Here is a 23,897-nt window from a genome sequence, read left to right as displayed (position 1 = left end):
AAACCATTGCCATGTGTAGTCTTTACTATCTCAGTTTCGGCAACTGCAGTCTTCCAGTTGCCCAAAATGGAATTTTGAAGCCTTTCTTTCCTGCGCAACCTACTTTTCATCCATCCAAAATCCTTCTTGACTATTCCTCAAAACAAACACCTCCAACATGCCCATGATTTAATTATGCCGCCCTCTTTTGTTGCCTCTTTTGTCTGAGTTATTATCTTCTCTGGGTTATTGCATTAGCTTCTCCTTGTTCCCATCCTTGCCCCTCTGCTGTCTGTTTTCATTTTTTTAAAATATATATTTTTATTGATTTCAGAGAGTAAGGGAGAGAAACATAATGATGAGGGAGAATCATGGATTGGCTGCCTCCTGCACACCCACTATGGGGGATCAAACCTCGCAACCTAGGCATGTGCCCTGGCTGGTTATCGAACCACAGCCTCCTGGTTCATAGGTCAACGCTCAACCACTGAGCCACCCGCACTGCTGTCTGTTTTCAACACAGCGTTCAAATCTTATGATTTTTCTACTCAAAACTCTCCAATTAAAATCTCTAAACAGTGCGGCTCTCTATTAGTTTCAGTACTGTTCTCCTGTTACTATCCTCCTTAATTTTTCTATTTGAACTTCAATTGCCTCTGTGCTTTCCTTGCATGTCATATCAGGCAATGTTCCTTTTTCAACTCTTTGCACAGGCTTTTTTAAAAAAATGTATTTTTATTGATTTCAGAGAAGAAGGGAGAAGGGAGAGATGAGAGAGAATCATTGTTTGGCTGCCTCCTTTATGATCTGCAGTGGGAATCCAGCCCACAACCCGGGATGTGCCTTGACCGGGAATTGAACCATTATCTTCTGGTTAATAGGTAGATGCTCAACCACTGAGCCACACCAATTGGGCTGCACAAGCTTTATTATTTTTTTTTTTAAATTAAATCTTTATTGTTCAGATTATTACAGTTGTTCCTCTTCCCCCCCCCCCCCCCCCATAGCTCCCCTCCACCCGGTTCCCACCCCACCCTCTGCCCTTACCCCCTCCTCCCCATCGTCCTCATCTATAGGTGTACGATTTTTTTCCAGTCCCTTCCCGCACCCCCTACACCTCTTTCCCCCCGAGAATTGTCAGTCCACTCCCTTTCTATGCCCCTGATTCTATTATATTCACCAGTTTATTCTGTTCATCAGATTATTTATTCACTTGATTTTTAGATTCACTTGTTGATAGATATGTATTTGTTGTTCATAAATTTTTATCTTTATCTTTTTGTTGTTCTTCTTCTTCTTAAAGGATACCTTTCAGCATTTCATATAATACTGGTTTGGTGGTGATGAACTCCTTTAGCTTTTTCTTTATCTGACCTTCAACTCTGAATGATAGCTTTGCTGGATAAAGTAATCTTGGTTGTAGGTTCTTGGTATTCATCACTTTGAATATTTCTTGCCACTCCCTTCTGGCCTGTATAGTTTCTGTTGAGAAATCAGTTGACAGTCGTATGGGTACTCCCTTGTAGGTAACTGACTGTTTTTTCCCTTGCTGCTTTTAAGATTCTCTCTTTGTCTTTTGCTCTTGGCATTTTAATTATGATGTGTCTTGGTTGTGGTCCTCTTTGGATTCCTTTTGTTTGGGGTTCTATGTGCATTCTGGACTTGTAAGTCTATTTCTTTCACCAGGTAGGGGAAGTTTTCTGTCATTATTTCTTCAAATATGTTTTCAATATCTTGTTCTCTCTCATCTTCTGGCACCCCCATAATTCGGATGTTGAAAAACCTTATAAGTTTGGTTTTGAACTCTATATCCAGTAGTTTGCTTTCCTCCATTGCTGTCATTTGTGACCTGTTTCTTTGTCTCCGCATTTTTTATGTTTCCCCTGTGTTGGTAGAGTGGCTTTCTGTGCTAGGTGTCCTATAGGGCCCAGTGGCTCAGCCTCTCCAATTACCTGAGGTGGACACTCTTGGTGCACCCCTTTGTGGGCTTTGTGCACAGTCTTGTTGTAGTTAAGCCTTGATTGTTGTTGGTATCACTGGGAGGAATTGACCTCCAGGCCAATTGGCTGTGAGAATCAGCTGTGTCTGCAGTGGGAGAACTTCTGTGCTGGAGACACCCTTCTGGGGCAAGACTTGCTTCAGTGGGGGCTTTGGTGCTCACTGAGTCTGCCCCCCCGGGTGTGTCCCTATGGATCTGAGGAGTTGTAATCTGGATGGTCCCACTCTGACCACTGGGTACACTGGCTCTTGGATCTAAGGAGGTGCTAATTTAGCCTCTGCCTGAGGCTACCCAGCAGAAGCTATGGAGAGATCTGCAGATTCCTCTTCTTTGTTTGGGGTTTGGAGGTGCCCAGATGAGGCCCAGCTGTGAAGCAATGCAAGCTGCTGTGGGGCCTTGGGCCTTCTTTTGGAAGTTCTGGGTCTCTCTGACCCAGCTGCAGTTTTTTAGGTAATTTTAGATTGCAAAGGGCCAGGCCATTCATATGCAAAAGCCTCTGCACACAGCTTGGGTGGGGCAGGGTCTCAGGGAATCAACAGGACGGAGCAAACAGCTATGGCTGATCCTCAGTCCTACCCTAAGAGGCCCCGCTTCTCAGTGTCCCGGTAATCGCTGCAAGCACTTCTGAGAGAAAGCCGCCCTCGAGTTCCGACTGATGCCAGACAGTCCAGTTTCTCCCCATATGAGTCTGGGTCCCCCAGAAACTCGCCCGGAACTGGAGTTCAGAGCAGTCGGGAGCTTGAGACTCCCTCCTGATTGTAAAAGACAACCGCGTCCTCAGCTGCCAGCCCTTTCCACGTGCGCCTCCGTACCTCTGCACTTTACTTCCGCACCTCCTCTGAGTTTCAGTGTGCTTTTCTCTTTCCTTCTAGTTGTAGAATTTCCACTCAGCCAGCCTTCCTGTGGTTCTGCATGATGTCTGTTTTGTCTTTTAGTTGTATTTTTGAAGTGGTTGTGCAGGGCAGCAATTTCAGGTGTTTACCTATGCCGCCATCTTGGTTTCTCTCTGCACAGGCTTTATTCTGCCTGGAATGTTCTTCCTTAGATATGTCTACTCAATCAGAGGTCTCTACTCAAAAGTGAGCTGGTAAAAGTAAGTCCTGTCTAGCTGGTTTATCTAAAAGGTCATATCTCCTCTTTGCTTTTTTTATTTTTTCCTTCTTGGTCCCTATCACTAACATCCTTTATTTTTGTCTTTTACTTATAATTAACACTAGTGGCCCAGTGCACCGATTCATGCACATTGAAAGAAAATTAATTAGAAGAACTGCAGCTAGCAGTAAACCAGATTCGGGGCCCACAGTGCCCCAACAACAACATAACCCACGGCCGAAGGTGGGAATCGCATGACCCCCGCAAGGAATCAGGCTCTCTCATCTCTGGTTCCGGGGTGCATCATCCAAGAAACACTGCTATCAAGTCACTGCAGCTCGGCAGCTCCTGCGTTGAGCGTCTGCCCCCTGGTGGTCAGTGTGCATCATATGTACCTGCTGGTCAGCCGGTCACTTAGCCTTTTATATATGTAGATTATTATATATTTAGTTTATAACATTTGTCTCTCTCCCTTGCTGTAATATAGGCACCAGTGTGGGTAGGGATCATTTATCAATGTGTCTGTTTTGTTCACTGCTGTGTAACAAGGGCCTAGAATAGTGCCTGGCATATAGTAGGTGCTTAGTAAATATTTAAATGAATGAGTACATAGGATTACCTCAAGTCATCCATTAACTTGACGCTGATCAAGTAAGTCACTTCTTTGTATATAGACCTCCCTTTCCCTATAAGTGGGGCTGTTGAGGGAAGCCTTCATGCAGAAAACACATTTGACTTGAGACTATGAAGGATGGATCAATAGGCAGAGAGAAGAGATAAGATAGGAAATAAGTGCTTTCCAAATCCAGGAAAGGCAAACAAATAGAAATGGAGCAATCCAGAAGGTTTCAGAAGGCTGGAATGTGTGTGTGTGTGTGTGTGCGTGTGTGTTGTGTGTGTGTGAGAGAGAGAGAGAGAGGAGAGGGAGAGGGAGAGGGAGCGGGGAGAGGGGGAGAGGGAGAGAGAGAGAGAGAGAGAGAGAGGGAGGGAGAGAGAGAGAGAGAGAGAGAGAGAGAGAGAGAGAGAGAGAGTTAGTTGACCCCCATGAGGAAGAGAGCAGAGAGTAGGGAGAGGTGAGGAGTGGGGAAGATAGGGCTGGAAAATGGTTAAATTGAGGTCAGATTGTAAAAGCCTTAGAAATCATGATAAAATACTCTAGCTTTTTATTTTTCTTCTAGGGAATCAGTTTATTTTTCAGCCATGAGTGATAATCACATCTCTCACAGAGTTGTTCTTTAGGAAAATTTCTCTGATAGCAGAGTGAAAGGTGAATTGAAAGTAGGCAGTAGTAAGGAAAGGGACAGTTAGGATGTTGTGACATTATATTTCTATATGATGCTTTTACCTGAAGAGTAGCAAAGAGGAGTTTAGGATTTCCTCTTCATAACATTTAGAGATTATTGAATAGTAAGGTGATTAGTGTCTTTTTGAGTGGCTGCTGGGTGAGGAGCACAAACTACATTAGGTACTAGGGCTACAGAGTAACAGAGCAGTGGTTCTTATAATCCTGGGCTCTTCCCACTATTTCTAGGAGTAGGCATGTATCTTCAAAAAAAGCTTCTCTAGACAATTCAGAGGTACATCATTGGTTACAATCCACTGAAGTAAAAGATATGTTGCCTTTAAATATTGAATTTAAAATTTAATTGTAAGATAAAATATCATGCCTATATGAAAACATTTGAGATTGCAGTCAGCATATTATTTAGGAGCATCATAGAGAATATAATTGTACCATCAATTAGGAAACTTATTCATTCATGTGAATCTCTTGAGTTTCTGCTGTGTGTTGGGTTACATCACTAAGTGAGCAAAACCAGACAGAGCCATGGCCCCTTTTGCCTTTGGTATGTTCCTTAAAACACACAGACACTTATACAGGAGGACCTTCCTTATGGATAGGTCCTAATAACCTGTGCAGAGGCAGGAAGGAGGCATTGGTTTAATAAAGCGAGCAATAGATAATAGAGAATTAACTGTTTTACATTAAGCTCACATTTGGAAATGCTACACATTGCTCAGGACCTGGGATTACACTTTGAGAAGTATTAATGTCAACAAAATTAGTTTTGTCCCACTGAAAGATTTATAACAATACATCTCAGTCTTTTAAATTTTATTTTTAGATAGTGGAGAATATAAATTGAATCATTTTAGTGGTTAGATCTTTTCTTCTTTCTTCTCTGATAATGCTAGCATGTTAGCTCCTGACCTAGGAGTCAGATTCAAACTCAGCATTTTTTAAGTCCGTTTTCAAGCCCATTTCTAAATAGGAAAATTAGACTGTTCTATATTTTTACATACTAACAGTTTCCAAATTTGAGTCCAAGGATAAGTAGTAACAATAAAAGGGAAGAAGTGAGTCCTTGCTGACACAATAAATTCTTTTTATGAATTCTGTTTTAAAGAAAGAGTGTCTTAACTTTAGTTGGCATTTAATAAATTGAATCAACCTAACCTTTCTCAGCTAATTCAAATATAGATTTTGAAAATTCCTTCAGGAACCGTGACAGCTTTGTATTAAGGTATATACTGATTTGGCATATATCAAATTTTAAAAATAAACATACCCACAGTATGTACAGCATGTTTTTATCACAAGTCTAAGTTGCAACATTTTATTTACATGATAGTTGAGAGATTTAAAGTTTGTCATCCTGAAGTATTTGATATATTGGTTGCTTCTACTATGAAGCATAATAATAATAATGTTTGTGAAGTGCTTACTAAGTGCCCAATACTATATTAAGCACTTTATACACATGAGCTGGTTTATTTTTTAAAGTTAGGTTTATTGAAATATATTTCATATATAGTAGGATTTGCCCTGTTTAGGTGTACAGTCCTATGACCTATAGAACTGACAGCTGACAATGCTAACAGGAGTTCCCAATTTGAAGTGCAGTGAAAAAGGAAAGTTTATTCAGTGCAAAACAGTTCAGTTGTAATGCAGCACAGGCTGTGAAACCAGCAAGGCTATAAGGTGGCCCTAGGGCCAGGCCTCCCTCTAGTGAGACAGCTCTGCTGTGCTTCTCATGGTCTGGTCTGTTCTGCTCCAGTTAGACAGCTTTGGTGTTTCAGCTCAGCCAGGGGAAACCCAGTCTTCAGGCTTTGGTGGAAAGGAAAAGTCCACTCTCGGAGCCAGGGTGGGGTGCTGCCTTATATAGACAGAAGTCCCTGCTCCTGGTCTCTGACTGGTCTGTCCTCATGCAGATGAGGACTCCAAATCCTTATAGTTTGATTGGTCTCAAAGGCACTTTCCTCATTGGTCAGAATGGAAAGTTGGTCTGATTAGTTGGTGAAGATGTTGATGGGGGGGATATAGCTGCAGCTCTGATTGGATGGAAAGCCTCAGTCCTGTAGGTTGAAAGAGGATTTCGGAAACTCCTTTATAAGGGCTGGCTCAGATGGCAGAATCAGTGCAGGCAGGCAATTCTGTGCAGAGGCAGGTAGTTCCGTGCAGGCTTTTCCCTGAAGTGCAGTTTGTGTGATAGGCCCCTGTATAGAAATGGCTGTTAGGCTCTGTTTTTAATAAATTTGAGTCCAGTTAGCCATTAGGAGCCCTTAGTGTAGGTATCTACTTTCTCAAGTTTCACATAACAATACCACATCACCATAAAAAATATTTCTATCGCCTCTAACAGTTTGTTCCTTTGTTCTCCTTAGTAGGCAATTACCTCCCCTCACTCCCAACCTGTGTCAACTAATAATGTGACTTCTGTCTTTTTAGTTTGGCCTATTCAGAATGTTATATAAATGGAATCATACAGTATATATTTTGAGTCTGGTTTATTTCACTCAACCTGATGCGCTTAGATTCATATATGCTGTAGTGTTTTTCAGCAGTTCAGTAAGTTCATACCTTTTTATTGCTGATACTATTCCGTTGTATGGTTATACAACAATGTGCTTAGCCCTCCACAAGTTGATGGGCATTTGGGTTTTCGGTATTTGGTGGTTATTAATTAAACTGCTATAAATATTTGCGTAGAATTTTTTTTAAATAGACATATATCTTCATTTCTCTTGAGTAAATAGTTCAGAATGGGACTGCTGGATTGTATAATATGTATATGTTTAACTTTATAAGAAACTGATAAAGAATTTTCTAAATACGCTATACCACTTTGCATTTCCACAAATAATGTATGAGGATTGTTTTTTGCTCCATATCCTCACTAAGCACTTTTTTTTGGGAAAGTTATTTCAGTGTTGTATAGTGCTGTTCTGACTTTAAATTGCATTTCCTTATTGAGTAATGTTGAGATCTTTTCTTGCTTAATATTTGCTATCTGTATCTCTCCTTTGGTGAAGTATTTGTTCACATGGTCTGACCGTTTTAAAAACTGGTTTGTTTTCTTATTTGTGAGTTATTTATATTCCAAACCAGAGGCCCGGTGTATGAGATTCATGTACTGTGGCGGGGCGGGGCCGGGGGGGGGGGGTGTCCCTCAGCCTGGCCTGCACCCTTTTGCCGTCCAGAACTCCTCAGGGGATGTCCGTCTGCTGGCTTAGGCCTAATACCCTTGCAGTCTGGGGCTCTCGCAGTCCAGGACCCCTTGCTCCTTACTGCCTGCCTGCAGTGGAGGCGGCCATTGCGCTTGCAAGCTGTTGAGCCCGGCTCTGGCTGAGCGGTGCTCCCCCTGTGGGAGTGCACTGACCACCAGGGGTCAGCTCCTGCGTTGAGTGTCTGCCCCCTGGTGGTCAGTGTGTGTTATAGTGACTGGTCATTTCGCATATTATGCTTTTATTATATAGGATAGTAGTACATGGACTGATTTTAATTCTCCCAATAATTCTTTGAGGTGGGTACTAAATAAGTAAAGGCACATCGTTGTTAAGTAATCCCCAGGATTATTACACAGCTAATAGGTGGCAGAGCTGGGATTTGAACCCAAGTAGACTGGCTCTAGAACCTGTGCTGCTTTGCCATTTTTTGTTTATTTGTTTTTGTGTTGTTTTTTTCCCTGTGGGGATTGATTTGTTGGGGCTCTGAATAGAACTAGGATCGAGTTCCTGTGGGTGGTAAAATAATGCTAATAGGGATGCTCCTGGTTAAAGGGGCAATATATTTTAATAGCAACTCTGGAATAATCTCCTTAGGAACAGCTAAAATACTTATTTCTGTTGAAGAGGAGTAATTATTTTAACTTTCTGTCTTTAACTTCACTTATATACTAGTATATGTGTGGCCAAAAATACTTCTTTTAAATTACTGTCCAAATATCTGCCATTATCAAGTAATGTATTTTATATAAATGGATTTTCTCAGTAGCAGAAGCTTATCCTTTTATGTATCTATATTTCATAAAAAATTTCACACACTTGATGTTATTCACTTTGTCTTTTAAAAACCTTTATCATAATTTATGCTGACTTTGAGGCACTTCACTGTATGGTGATGTACTTAAGGAGAATGTAGAATATATTGACTTTAGAGCAGTGATGGCGAACCTTCTGAGCTCGGCGTGTCAGCATTTTGAAAAACCCTAACTTAACTCTGGTGCTGTGTCACATATAGAAATTTTTTGATATTTGCAACCATAGTAAAACAAAGACTTATATTTTTGATATTTATTTTATATATTTAAATGCCATTTAACAAAGAAAAATCAACCAAAAAAATGAGTTCGTGTGTCACCTCTGACACGCGTGTCATAGGTTCGCCATCACTGCCTTACAGGCTAGCTTGAGATCCCAGTACTTTTTACATTATATTTATTTATAGTTTTATAGGTTTTAAAAATTTTATTCTCTCATCATCTTTGTCACTTGTTTTGACATCATCTATTCTCTATTCCCTCTTCACTCCTTATAATTTCTAATTAGCTAAAAGATAATCAAATTACTAGGCTTATATGGATATTGTGTAAATTAAGTTTCAGCTCTGGGAAATGACTTGGGTTTTACAGTGAACATTTCCTGTGACTACTCAGAGGACCTTTTTCTTGGTGTTTGGGTACTGAATAGTAATTCTGGATAAATGAGCTAAAATTAAACTAAATATGACATTTGACAATAGAAAAAATGATTTTTTTCTTCCTAGCATAATTTTATTATTAAGTTATTTAACTATGGGGATTATTTTAATAAAAGATAAGCAAATCAAGCAGTGTTCAGAATGGAATAAATAGGTACTTAATAGTCAGCAAGATGTTCATTGTCATGTTTCGTAGCAGTTTGTAAAGTTCCTGTCTAAGTCAGTGACAGCTCTTAGCTATGCCTGTAGTAAAGCAGAATAATCACTTCCAACTAATTAACTAAAGGGGAGAGCACCTTGCCAAATCCCATTTACTTTTTGTAAAATATTGGGATGAAGGCTAGCTAGTGACTTGGACTTTGTCATTTAAAGCACTTTTGGAAAGCATTAGCTTTCAAGCCATTTTGATCAATTTAAGTTCTTAGAATAAATTAATAAATGTTCACCCAGGGCACAGGGTAAGTAATTGTAGTAATGTTTCAGCTTGTGCACCTTGTCAGCTGTATGGTGGCTTGGAGAGCAAAACTTCACTAGCCACATCTTTTGCTGGTACCCTCAAGCTAGACGTGTGTGGTACAGCAGGGTGCTTGGCAGATGGTACACTTTTGTTTGTGGAGAATTTTGTTTGAAAGGTAAAGAAAACTATCTCTTGGAAGCAGTAGAGTTATGAACTATGATTGCATTGATAATTTATTTAAAATAGGGTTTTATCAAGTTTGCAGTTTAAAATCATTTTCTTATATTGAACTTCAATTCCTTTCTAACCCTGCACTTGTTATTTATTTATTTATTTTGTATAAACCAGATTAAGTCCCACTTATTTTTCCACTGAACTTTGAATTTTCTAGTGGATATTATCTGTTTAGTGAACTTATAAAGCTACATCTGATATTGCAGTTTGCTAGCTTTTTCAGATTACATAGTAATACACCCCTTTTATATAAGGGTTAATGAGTAGCCAGGTTAGACTCACCAGTTCATTGTTACATTAAAAGCCAGAGAGTTTGCTATCTCCCTTTCGTTTCTTCCCATGCTTTTTTTTCGTTCATCATTTTTTTACTTGATATATTAAAATTACTTTTAAAATTGAGATTTTCTTTTTTAAAATAACATGATGTTTTTTAACTTTGCCTCCTTGTAGATCCTGGTTGTATTTTTTTGTAAATTTTAAATTATGGTGATTAGCATGAGCTGAGTAATGGTTTAATCAAGGTAGATCTTGCTCCTTTGCTCTATCTTGCTCTTTTTTTTTATACCTCTCCCCCGTTTTTACCTGTAGATTTGCATGTTTGACCTAGCAGAATAATTGGGTCCACAGCAACATGGGCGTGCCTCCCTTAGAAACACTTAGTTTCATGTATGACTCATAAGCTGAAGCACAGACACCACTTCCCCAATCTACAGGAGCCATTTTAACAGCATAAAACTTGCCGGATTGCTTTTTATTTTCAAGCCCAAAGGACAGTATCTAAAGATAATGAGAATATTTGAAGGTAACGTTATGTTTTTGGGTGTTTGCTTCTGGCTGTTTCCTGAGCTGGTAAACAGAGGGTGGTTCTTACCTGTCGAAGAACATGACTGAGTGTGTTCTTTAACTCTGAAAAAATGTAGTCAGTCAGTCACATGCCTGATTACACTTAACTACTAGGGGGAAACAAGCATTCAAATTCTGGAAAGTTATAGAGCGTTTTTGGTAAAGCTTTCTTTATATTTTGTGTGATTTCCCCCCCCCCCCCCCCCCCGTATGACTTGAGAATAAAGGAGATTTTTCTTTTTTTTTAGATCACAAAGCATACTAGGTCAGATTTTAATTTTTAAAAATTTAATTGTATTTTGAGGGTAGCAAGAAGTTACAATTCAAGAAACTGTACTTATGTGTGATATGGGTGTTAAGAAAAAAAAATTAAGAACAATGGTTTTGTTTTGGCATTTAGTTAAGGGGAACTTTTGGGACAACTGTTGTAGATGTTGCTCCTTGACTGTTCAATCCTTTTCTTTTCTTCTTCTTAAGTTAATGAAATGATACTAAAACATTTACTTTTGAAAACAAAATAGAAGTTTAAGTAATATGAATGGCCATTTAGTTAACAAGTAAAAGTGACTCAAATAAAAAGGAACAAAGACTAGAATGATTCATTTACTATTAGAAAAAAATAATAAAGTATTAAAATTCATACTGGAAACTTGTTCGGAATAACAGCCTTAAAAGCCTAACTAGCTTCTATGAAAACATAGTATTTCAATTTGTTTAAAAAGTATTGGTCTTCCTTCTGTTCTTAACATTTGCTTGGTTTGTATTTTAATAAGAAAAAAAAAGAGAGAGAGAGAAAGAACTCATGGACAGGGATAACAGTGTTTGGGGAGGAGAGGAGGGGAGTGGGTGGAGGTGGACAGTATGGGGGACAAATGGTGATAAAAAAGATAAAATATAAATACTTCTCAATGGAAAAAATGTAAATATGAAAATACACAAAATTAATATCCTTCATAAAAGAAAAGATTGTCGTCTTTTCCTGAAGTATTTATCATTATTGAAATTTATGAGATTTTGGCAAATGTACATTCTGGTATGTCTTGAAGTTCTAGGTACTCTGAGAAGCTGGATATAGTAGTATTTTAGTTACTAAAGTTATTTGTGAAACTAAAATTTGAAAGTAAAGTTAGAATATGCAATGATTATGAATAAAGTTCTTGGAAATAAAACTTGCCAAGTTTATTATTTTCGACTGTGATTATGTTTAGCTAGCTCTTTGGGAGTTTGCTGTTATGAACTTTCTAAGTGCTTGAAGGCCTGTCAGATGAAAGGGAAGATAGAATGGCAGTCAATTATTACTTCGTAATCTTTTAAAAGGATTGTTGATATTAACAGATCAATTTTGTGGTCCTATAAGAAAGGCACTGCCGACATTTTATTCTTAGCCATTTGCTGTCATCTTTGTTTGCATATTAGCCAAGGCTGTATTTACTTCTTGTCTGATTTGTGTGAAAAATCTAATGAAACTTTTTTGCCTTAAGAAATTTTTTTTTTCATTTTTAAAAGCCAGTGACCCATAAGAGAAAAATCAAGGGGCACACAAATAAGCAAATATTTAAGATTTTATTTATTAAAGAAAAGTAGAAGAATTTAGTTTCTTAAAATTAAGATGCTGGTGCAACTTAGACAAGATAGATACTGTTCATTTATTTCAGTTTCTTATTATGTAAAGAAGGCTGAGATGCGGCTTCAAGGAGAAGGGAGGAAAAAGGAAGTATGAACACAAGGACAGGCCATTAAAACTTGTTAGGTAGTCCCCTACCCACTATTTCCTTTCATAAGGTTGAATATAAGTTTAAACTGAGTCAGCAGAATTAAACTTAGAATTACCGATTTACACAACTTTAGCACTAAAAAAGGCTGAAGATCGTCCAACTGCGTCACTTTTATAACTGAAGAAACAGGCCCAAAGAGGTCCTGTGACTTGCTCAAGGTTGTGCTGTGCTAACCCAGAGCTGCTCACGCTAGTCCACTCCAACAAGTGATGCTTTCTTTGAAATGGTCTGTAGTTCCTTAAGACTAAATAAAGCCTTAATTAAATTGCTTGGTGATAAGCAACCAAATAAATTAACGAATGATTTTGAAAATGTGTTCAAGCTAGTTTTCTTTTTCAGAGAGATGATACATTTGTTTAATTTCTGCAAACTTTTTTTTCACTATTAGAATTTTTTCATGGAGCATTGTTTTGTGACATTGCTTACTTAAGATCGGCCTATGGGAGGTGAAAATATAAGAAGTTGGGAATTTACTTTGAACTTCTAGTTACAAAGACAGGTTTATTTCTGCTTTAATTTTAGGAGGGCAAATACTGTTTAATTTGATGCCTTGTTCTATTAAAGTGGAGGAGTGTTTATGCATAAAACTTTTCATATGAGTTTACAAAATCTAGAGGTTTCTAAACTCTAACAATACTGGAATTTAACTTTCCCATAATTAGTAATCTCATTCCATTTATCATATCTTTTCTCCTCCTTTGAGAGCTTACATACCAGGCACTTTTAGAATCTTCTGGGGAATACAAAATCTTTGTTTATTAACTTTTTAATGTGTTTTGTTGGGGTTGTTAAAATTTACTTCTGATTTACCTTTATGTTTAGAATTTGGATTTTTTAGATTACTTTGCATATAACTGTCGAATCTCCTAAATTTCCAAGACTCCTAACCCAATTCAATATTAGATTCTCCACAAGGTGGTCATCATTGTTTTAAGCAACAAACAGGGTAAAAAAGGCTAGAAAACATGAGCATGATCCTAACAAACTTAGATACTTACTGAGAAAACAGGCCTTCGTAAATAAAATAGGTGAAGAATGGAGCCAAACCACTGAAAAGTTAAACTCAGATTCAGACTGCCTAGAGATGAAAGGTGGTTGAGACTTAAAATAGCCAGGAAAGCCCTGGCCAGTGTTGCTCAGTGGATAGAGTGTTGGCCTGCCACCCAAAGGTCTCAGGTTCGATTCCCCGTCAAGGCATACACATACCTGGGTTACAGGTTCTGTCTTTGGTCCTGGTCTGGGTGTGTGCAAAAGACAACCCAATAAATGTTCCTCTCACATTGATGTTTCTCTGTCTCCCTCTTACACCCTTTCCTCCCTCCCTCCCTTCCACTCTCTCTAAAAAGCAATGGAGCCCAGCCCGTGTGGCTCAGTGTTTGAGTGTTGACCCATGAATCAGGAGGTCTTGGTTTGATTCCTGGTCAGAGCTCATGCCCGGGTTGCGGGCTTGGTCCCCATTGGGTGTAGTGCAGGATGCAGTTGATCAATGATTTTCTCTCATCACTGATGTTTCTATCTCTCCCTGCCTCTCTGAAATCAATAAAAATATATTTTAAAAAATAAAATAAAAAACAATGGAAAAACTATTCTTGGGTGAGGACTAACAAAAAATAAAAAAAAGTCAGTAAAGTATATGGATCTTTAGGAATTATGAGTGTTGAAGAAAAGAGCATTTACTGAGGTTAAGAAGAGTATCTGTAAAAGAATATAAGCTCTTGGGATCAGAGATGTTTTCTCCTATTTCTCTGTCTTTTTCAACCTTTGACAAGCACATATGAATAGGCAAAATGTTATTTTGCTGCATTAAACCATTGGCTTCTCAGGCAGGTCCTGCTAAATTTAAGGATGGCAAATTTTAAAAGGCATGCTACCCTCAGCTCAGCTTAATCTCTGTCTGGTGTCTGCACATTGTACCCATTCAAAGTAAAAACACCTACCTGGTATTAACATTTTAAAGTGGTAATTTTCAACGTTTGGTGTAACAATCAGCTGGCCTCAACTCAAGACATCTGATTCATTAGGCCTAGAATTTGGCTTATCAATCTGCATTTTTAAGTACCATAGATGATTGTTGTACAGGTCACACTTTCAGAAAAAGAGTTTACAGGTTTAGGAAGAGCGATTAATCCATTATTTAGCATTGTAATATTTGAAGTTTTAAGCAATAATGCAGGAGTGGGCAAAAGTTGGTTTATAGTTTTGAATTTGCATAAGAGTTTATTCTTGTGTTATATATTTTTCCATACGAACAACTGAAGACCTACTTTTGCCCACCCCTATATTTTGAAGCCCATAGCCCCTAGTAAGTAAGAAAAGTGACTGCAGTAGTTGGTCATCCCATATTAGGACTTATTTAACCTCCATTCCCTACCTGTTATCTCTTTCTCTATTCCATTTTATGCTGGCTGTGTCTTTCAACTTTGTGGCTTTCCTTCTTTCCTCTTCTGTAATTCTGCCTTTGCCCTCCTGCTCCCCAACCGGCTGCCATATTGACCACAATATAGAATGAAACTAGTTATTTTTATTTTCCAGTGTAATTGACCTGCTCTCCATCTTAGTGAACCATCACTCTGCCAATGTTAGTTTGTTGTTTTTTAAATCTATTTGGTGTTGTATGGTGTCTCTCTCTGTTCCCTTATCTTTGGGGTTCTAGGGGGAAAAAATTCCCTTCCTGATTTATGATAGCATTTACAGTCTTTGAAAACCTTCTCTCCAGGGAAATACATTATTATTATTTGTAATTGTTTGAGTCAGGGAGGGAGTAATATTTTCCCCCATGTGATACTTGGATAACATTATTTAGGTTTCTCTGGACATTTAACTATATCACAGATTGCATATTTGTAGATTGGCCTTATATTACATCCCATCTAATGGGACATAGGTATTCACAGACTCCTGTAGGAGTGGGGAGAAGAGTCCCATCAGTTGAATAGTCTGAAAATAATTTTTTTTTCATCAATTTTATTTCCACCAGCAAATTGTATTTTGCTCTTTTGCTTGGAAGTTAAATTAGTAATACCACTGAGACAATTCAAATAATTAGAGCACTTTTGGGCTATTGGTGCAATCTTTTTCTCCCATTAGTATGGGAAATCTAAAGAGAAAAATATTTTGTGTCATCTCTACCTTTGTGTCTTGTTTAGTAGTCTGTGTACTATAGTAAATATGACTGTTGATCTATACTACAAATGTGTAGAGATCCCACTCTTTGCTTTGTTGTCAGAGAGGGAGAAACTATACAGCTGAGCTTTGATTGTGCAAATTTTTGTGTAGAACCATTTTGATTTCCTTTCTTTCAGTTATAAATATCTGAATTAAAGCCATCCTCATAATCAGAAAACTGTCCCTAAACTTTCCTTTTCACTTTCATTCTCTTCCCCTTATAGGAGTTTAGAATTTCCCTTTCATTTAATTGCTGAGCAGTATGGTATTATCTCTTTCTTAACTCTTTATTTTGTAGCCTGAGTTTAATTGCTAGCATAAAAAAAAGGAGCTATAAACAATATAAATGCTTCTTGGAGTTTGTATGAAGATTGATTTAATAATTTTTATATTAAAATTTTTGCCTGGCTGAGTGTCGCCCTATGAACCAGGAGGTCACAGTTCAATTCCCAGGCAGGGCATATGCCAGGCTTTTGGGCTCGACCCCCAGTGTGGGAAGTGCAGGAGTCAGCTGATGATGACTCTCTCTCATCATTGATGTTTCTCTCACTTTCTCCCCCTCTCCCTTCCTCCCTGAAATCAATAAAATATAAATGTAAATATCCTATATAATAAAAGCCTAATATGCTAAGTGTCTGACCATTTGACCGTTTGACCAGTTGCTATGATACGCACTGACCACCAGGGGGCAGATGCTTTGACTGGTAGGTTAGCTAGCTGCTGGGGTCTGGCCGATCGGGACTGAGCGAGATGGGCCAGACATGCCCTGGAGCCCTCCCATGGTCCCTCCCGGTCATGCACTGGTGGGGTCCCTTGGCCTGGCCTGCGCCCTCTTGCAATCTGGGACCCCTCGGGGGATGTTGGAGAGCCAGTTTTGGCTTGATCCCCTCAGGCCAGGCTGTGGGACCCCACTGGTGCACGAATCCGTGCAGTGGGCCTCTAGTATATTTATGAAGTGATATATGTACATTGTTTAAAATCTAATAGAAGAGCCTGTAAGGGAAAGTGGCTTTTCTCCTCTACCCCTTCCTATTCTCGGTCTTGCTGCCTAGAGGCAGCCACTTCTTAGATAACTTCTTTTATTTTATAAAATTTTTGTTTTCTTGGATCTATCCTTGCCTTGTCTTCTACTCTATATATTAGAAATTCTTCAAGGTAGCAGGAACGAGTATGACCTTACATGATGTAAAGCCATGTAAAGTTCATTATCTATGTGATGGATGCTCTGTCATATAGTGGTCATTGTGGTTGTGCAAAGTTGTATGGTACAATATAAAAAATCTAAATGAAAGAAATTTGGTTATTTTCTGTATTTTAGAAAATAGTCCTATAACAGTGAAACTAAAAAAATTTGTAGTAAAACTATAAAAATGAGGTGTTGGCTTAATTGTTAGTTTATATGCATCTTATTTTTATATCAAAATATTAAGTGGATGCTTAGTATTATAATGGGACAATTCATTATATAGTTTTACCCCTTTGAACTTTGTTAGTGGAATCACACCATATATATTCTGTAGTAACTTGTTTCTTTCGTTCAATTCTGTGGGACTTATTTTAATTTTAATTGCAGTGCCATGTTCCATTGTCTGCCTACACCAGAGTGTATTCATTGTCTCTTGTTGATGACATTAGATTGTTTCCAGTTTGGGAACATTCTTGCACTTGGTTGCTGCAACTTATGTGCAAGAGTTCTCTAGGGCAGTGTCATCACATTGAAGTATGTGAAGAGTTTACAAAGAGTATGGAGAAAATAGGTAGTTTATGATGATTCAGAGTTTTTCATTATCTTTCCTAGGAACAAAATGCCTACTATTGACTTTTTACCCATTCAGCATTTTACTGTGTTCTAGTACCCTGGGCAGGGGAGTAAAACCCTTCAGAATCCTAAATAGATGAGTAGTTGATACATTTCATATGAAGTTGCATATATATATATATATATATATATATATAAAATCTCCCACGTTCAAAGGCTGTTAAATCGCGTTGTTTACCCATATCTTCAGAAAAAAATTACTTCTGTCAAGGTAAACAACCTGCTTCCCTATTTATAATGGTCTGGCCCTCTAGCAACTTCAGCACGAAATTATAGCTAATTTGCCTACAAACGTCAGGTGTTCATAATAATTTGGCCACTCAGTGTATTTGACTACTAAACAGTTGAGTGTCTGTCATTTGTTAACTATGATTCAATTATTTCAAACATAATTTGAATAAAAATTTTAAAAAATAAAATATATACATATAGTCCAAATAATGTACATAAAATAATATTCTTATTGATACATATGTAGTAAAGGTGGACAGACAGGGGCAATATCATTTTTAGAATATAGGAGGGATAAAATGAGATTGTAGAGGGATACATAGGAGGCTTTAACTATATATGACTTTTTTTTCCCCTTAAGAATCTGAGACAAAATATGGTAAAATATTAATGTAAAGCTGGGTGATGGGTATGAGAATGTATTCTCTTTCTCGTCAGTTGAAGTATTTCATAATAAATTTTGCTTAGAAATAAAATAATTGTTTCACATAATAAATAACAGAAATGTTTAATTTGATGAAATTGATTTGAAAAATGGTAAATAAACTCTATATCAGTAAAAAATGTTAACTGCCTATTTCAGTGAATGTGATTAATTAGATTCAGAACTAAGTTATGTAAAATCGTGTGTCTGTCCCATATAACTAACAAGATGGCTCTTAGGCATCCTTCTGATGGATAACGTCCAGTTGAGATCCATTAACAAGTTGGAGCTATAGTTTGCTAGAAATAATTTAGTCTTTAGAATCATCCCACATTCAAATATTTAAAAACACATTTTAGAACAAAAAATTTATGAAACAATATATTGTCACTGATAAACTTTAAGTAGCTAATTCCCCAAATTAGACTTATGCATCTAACCGAATTTATTGACATAATCAGTGTTTCATCTTGTTTTCCTTAAGATTCTTACTATAACCAAAGCAATTTCTTCCTGAATTAAAAAAAAAATGTTTCTAAATATTTTATTGGTTAACAGTATAAAATATCTTTTTGTGTTAAAAACATTATAGTGAGAGCAAAGTGAGACGCATTTTTAAAATCATAGCTTAACATTTCTGATTCTAACTGAAAGTTTATTTTTTCTTTTAAATTCTTTATTGTTTAAATATTACATATAGTATTACATATGTCTCCTTTTCCCCCCCATTGACCTCTCCCTGGTCATGCCCACCTGCCAGTATATGCCCTCACTCCCCTAGTGTCTGTATCCATTGGTTATGTTTATATGCATGCACACAAGTCCTTTGGTTGCTCTCTTACCGCCCCCCCCCCCCACCCCCACACACAAACACACCCTCCCATGCCTCCCCTCTGAAGTTTGATGGTCTGTTCAATGCTTCTCTATCTCTGGATCTATTTTGTTTTCAGTTTATGTTGTTCATTATATTCCACAAATGAGTGAGATCATGTGATATTTATCTTTCTCTAGCTGGCTTATTTCACTTAGCATAATGCTCTCCATGTCCAACCATGCTGTTGCGAATGGTAAGAGTTTTTTCTTTTTTACAGCAGCATAGTATTCCATTGTGTAGATGTACCACAGTTTTTTAATCCACTCATCTGCTGATGGGTACTTAGGCTGTTTCCAAATCTTAGCTATTGTAAATTGTGCGGCTATGAACATAGGGGTGCATATGTCCTTTCTGATTGGTGTTTCTGGTTTATTGGGATATATTCCTAGAAGTGGGATTATTGGGTCAAATGGGAGTTCCATTTTTAATTCTTTGAGGAAACTCAATATTGTTTTCCACAGTGGCTGCACCAGTTTGCATTCCCACCAGCAGTGCACGAGGGTTCCTTTTTCTCCACATGCTTGGCAGTACTTGTCGTTTGTCGATTTGTTGATGATAGCCATTCTGACAGGTGTGAGATGGTACCTGATTGTTGTTTTGATTTGCATCTCTCGGATGATTAGTGACTTTGAGCATGTTTTCATATGTCTCTTGGCCTTCCGTATTTTCTCTTTCAAAAAGTGTCTGTTTAGATCCTTTGCTCATTTTGTGATTGGATTGTTTATCTTCCTTTTGTTAAGTTGTATGAGCTCCCTGTAAATTTTGGAGATTGGGCCCTTATGGGATATAACATTGGCAAATATGTTCTCCCATGCCTTCTTGAACTTTTAAGGGTTTTTAATTTTTTTTTGTTATAAATTTGATGTGGAATCTTTTAAAAAATACATTTTTATTGATATCAGAGAGGAAGGAAGGGGGAGAGAGAGAGAAACATCAATAATGTGAGAGAATCATTGATTGGCTGTCTCCTGCACACCCCACACTGGGGATGGAGCCTGCAACACATAGTAATACTATGTGCCCTGATCAGGAATCAAACCATGACCTCTTGGTTTATAGGTCGATGCTCAACCACTGAACCATGCCATTTGAGCTTGGATGTGGAATCTTTATGTAAGGTTTCCAAAATTTAATAATGTAATTGTGAAAATTGTTATAAGAAGTGAAATCATGGATCTTAATCCAGATTTTTGCTTTCATAATCATTTCTTGCCTCTCTTTTTTGAAATACTTCCCACAATGTATGTATAACTAGTGGCAGAGATAAAGAAGAACAAATGAAAGTACAAGTCATAGGATTTTATAGTTGAATTCTTGTAAGTCAATATAGTCTGGGGGTTTCCTATATTTCTTATATTTTTATTGATTCATCTAGCAATTATTTATTGTCTGCTAGACATTATTATTGAAGCTGAAGAATATAGCAGTAAACAAAATATAGAAACTTTACTCATAAATTACATATACGTACTGTAATAATTCACTTCTATTTTTAAATATATCTAATGTACATAAATATTGGGAAAAATGACAGATAGTGGTCTTCAAAGTGCTCTATGTGATCGACTGAGATGAGGAAAGCATAATAGAATTTATTTTTAATAGCTTTATTTTATCAAGGAAAAAAATGTAACCCAGAGAATTTTCAATATTCTATTCTTCTGAGAGAGGATCCCTTAAAGGGTATTCTATATAATAAAAGCCTAATATGCTAAGTGTCCAGTCGTCTGTTCACCCAATCAAAGCGTAATATGCTAATGATATGTTAAGGCTGCTCAGCCACTCACTATGATGTGCACTGACCACCAGGGGGCAGATGCTCCGACTGGTACGTTATCTTGCTGCTAGGGTCCGGCCGATTGGGGCTGAGCGAGACTGGCCAGACATGCCCTGGAGCCCTCCTGTGGTCCCTCCCTGGCTGGCCAACCTCTTGCGTCCCTTCCCAGCTCTGATTGTGCACCAGTGGGGTCCCTTGGCCTGGCCTGCACCCTCTCACAATCTGGGACCCCCTGGGGGATGTCGGAGAGTCAGTTTTGGCCCAATCCCAAGGGCCAGGCCAAGGGACTCCACTGGTGCATGAATTTGTGCACCAGGCCTCTAGTTTAATAAATAATAGCCTATACTTGTAAAGAATTTTTATATTTAGAAATATAACCCATGGACATTTTAGACTTTTTAGACATTTTAAAAAATCACATTTTTTAAATATCACACCAGTCTTATCAGAAATCTTTTAAATATTGGAAAGCTGACAAGCTCAAAGTAGTGGACACAAGTTTTCCAAAATTCTGCTTTTTAGTTGAAAGCTTACATTTTATCATTGGTCAGAGATACTGTTAATTGTTATCCTTGAATTGATAGGCGCACTGTATTTTTGAGAAAATATCTGCCAAATATGCAATTCTCAATCAGTAGTTTTTGTTTTTGTTTTTCAAGTAAAAATTGTATTCCATGAAAAAAGCAGCTAATTTAGCTCACAATTCTTGGGATATATTCCTAGAAGTGGGATTAACAGTAACAGTATTAGTGCTTTCCCTCAAGACAACAATTCTGTTTTAGTATTTGACAGAAATACTTTATGTATACTGTACTTTCCATTTTATAAGAATATTAAAAGGTGTACTTAATGGTTGAGATTTAACAAAAAAAAAGTGAAACTACCTTTTTAAAAATGTGATCACCTAGTGGTAATACAATGACTAGTGTGGTTTGATGACACAGCTTCAATTCATACAAAGGCAAAAGCCTTTGCTTCTGCACCATCAGTGGAAATATCAACATGATAAAAAAAAAAGGCAAATAATACCTTAATATTACTATGAAAATAGTTTTAAATTCATAAATTCCCTGAAAGAGTTTCTGGAGCCTCTGTGGGTCCGAGGATCACATTGTGAGAGGATTACAATGTTACACTATAATAGTGCAACATTGGAAATAATCCAAATGTCCAAAAATAGGAATTGGTTAAATAAATGATGGTACTTACGCAGAATCATGTGATAGAATATAATTTTATTAAAGTTTATGTTTCATGTAAGCTATTATATAGTATTTTTCTCTTTTGGGTGCCTATCTAATGAGAAAAGCAACATTTCTCAAAGAAAGTGAAAGTGCCATTTTGAGCCTCAGTATTTCCATATAGTTGGTGACTTTGTGATTAAGAAATGGGAAATTAGCAGGCGGAAGAAGGCAGTTACTGGTCTCTTCCAGTCTATGGGCTTTCTGTGCAATAACTTTGAAGTTTAATGATCACAGTAAAAGGAATTGGCCTTGGTTTCAATAATTTTTATGTGCTTTATAGTAATATGGCATCTCTAAAGTGAACTATCTTTTGCAGAAAGAAAATTTTTTTGTGAAAGGCATCATTGAACATAGGGTGCTTTGTGCATGTTATTTAAATTTTTTTCAATTTTAATTACAGTTGACATAGACATTTTTATATCTTATAAAATGGTCACCCTGATAAGTTTAGTATCCATCTGACACCATACATAGTTATTACAATGTTATTGATTATATTTCCTATGTGTACTTTGCATCCCTGTGACTGTTTTTATAACTGGCAATTGCACATCTTAAACCCTTTCCTCTTTTCACCCGTGCCCCCCAAACTCCCTCCCATCTGACAACCATTAAAATGTTCTGTGTTATCTATGAGTTTTTCCCCATTTTGTTGTTCATTTATTTTAGAATCCACAAATAGGTGAAATTACATAGTATTTGTCTTTTTCTGACTTATTTCACTTAGCATAATATCCTATAGGTCAATCCATGTTGTTTGCAGAAGGCAAGATTTCATTCCTTTTTATGTCTGAGTTAATATTCCATTGTATAACATATGTACCATCTCTCCATTATCCGTTCACCTATTGATGGACACTTAAGTTGCTTTCATATCTTGGCTATTGTAAATAATGCTGAAATGAACATATGGATGCATATGTCTTTTTGAATTAGTATTTTAGAATTCTTAGAATAAATACCCAAAAGTGAAATTGGTGGGTCCTTCTTTGTCTCTTGTAATACCTTTCTTTTAAAGTCTATTCTGTCTGATATAAGTATCGGTTCCCCAGCTTTCTTTTTTTTCATTTCATTTGCATGAAATATCTTTTTTTCCGTCCCTTTACTTTCAGTCTGTGTGTCTTTAGATCGGAAGTGAATCTCTTTAAGCCAGTATACAACTCTTGTTTTATCCATTCAGCCACCCTAAGTCTTTTGATTGGGACATTTTAATTCATTTACATGTAATTATTTATAGGTATATAGTTATTGCCATTTTTTTCATATTTTTGGTCGTTACTTTTCTCCTTCTTAGAGAGATCCCTTTAACATTTCTTGTAATATTGGTTTGATGGTGATGAATTCCTTTATCCCTTAGTTTTTTCTTGTCTGGGAAGCTCTTTTTTGTCCTCCAATTCTAAATGATAGCTTTGCTGGGTAGAGTAGTCTTGGTTGTAGGTCCTTGCTTTTCATCACTTTGAATATTTCTTGCCAATCCCTTTGGCCTCAAAGTTTCTGTTGAGAAATCAGTGACAGGCTTATGGTAGCTCCCTTGTAGTTAACTGGTTTTCTCTTGCTGCTTTTAAGATTCTCTCTTTGTCTTTAACCTTTAGCATTTTAATTATGATGTGCCTTGGTGTGTACCTCCTTAGGTTAATCTTGTTGGGACTCTCTGCACTTCCTGCACCTGTAGGTCTATTTCCTTCACTAGGTTAGGGAAGTTTTCAGTCATCATTTCTTCAAATAGACTTTCAATGTTTTGCTCTCTCTCTTCTTCTTCTTGTACCCCTATGATGTAAGTGTTGGTGTGCTTGATGTGGTCCTAGAGGCTCCTTAACCGTTTGAGTCCCAAGCATGCGGATCGCGCTGCTTGGTATTTCTCCACATAAAATAAAACAAGCGCTATCACGCTGTTTGCGTCTTTTCGTACTCATTTAGAGAAAGCGCGGTTGCGCTGTTTGGGATTCTTCGACAGTGTTTTTTCAATACCCCCTGGGACTCAAACGAATCGTATGTTTTCTCGAC

At 37.4% G+C, this 23,897-nt stretch overlaps 1 protein-coding gene across 3 annotated transcripts in view; it reads left to right on the top strand.

The window, feature by feature from the left end:
• Positions 1–23,897, top strand: part of ELF1 (E74 like ETS transcription factor 1) — a 128,630-nt gene that overhangs the window by 29,756 nt on the left and 74,977 nt on the right. Inside the window, exon 1 of one of the 3 annotated variants that reach the window (XM_070408985.1) lies at positions 10,437–10,543. The exons of the other annotated variants lie outside the window; for them this stretch is intronic. The gene's annotated coding sequence lies outside the window, so the exon portion shown is untranslated. Of the gene's footprint in view, positions 1–10,436; positions 10,544–23,897 lie in introns of those variants that run through there. 3 annotated transcript variants of the gene reach the window in all.

The sequence above is a fragment of the Myotis yumanensis genome, unplaced genomic scaffold (assembly GCF_028538775.1).
Source record: "Myotis yumanensis isolate MYYU_CA2020_CCGP unplaced genomic scaffold, mMyoYum1.0.hap1 SCAF_3, whole genome shotgun sequence".
In the NCBI taxonomy this organism is placed as follows: Eukaryota; Metazoa; Chordata; class Mammalia; order Chiroptera; family Vespertilionidae; genus Myotis; species Myotis yumanensis.
This window is presented reverse-complemented; position numbering and strand designations above follow the sequence as displayed.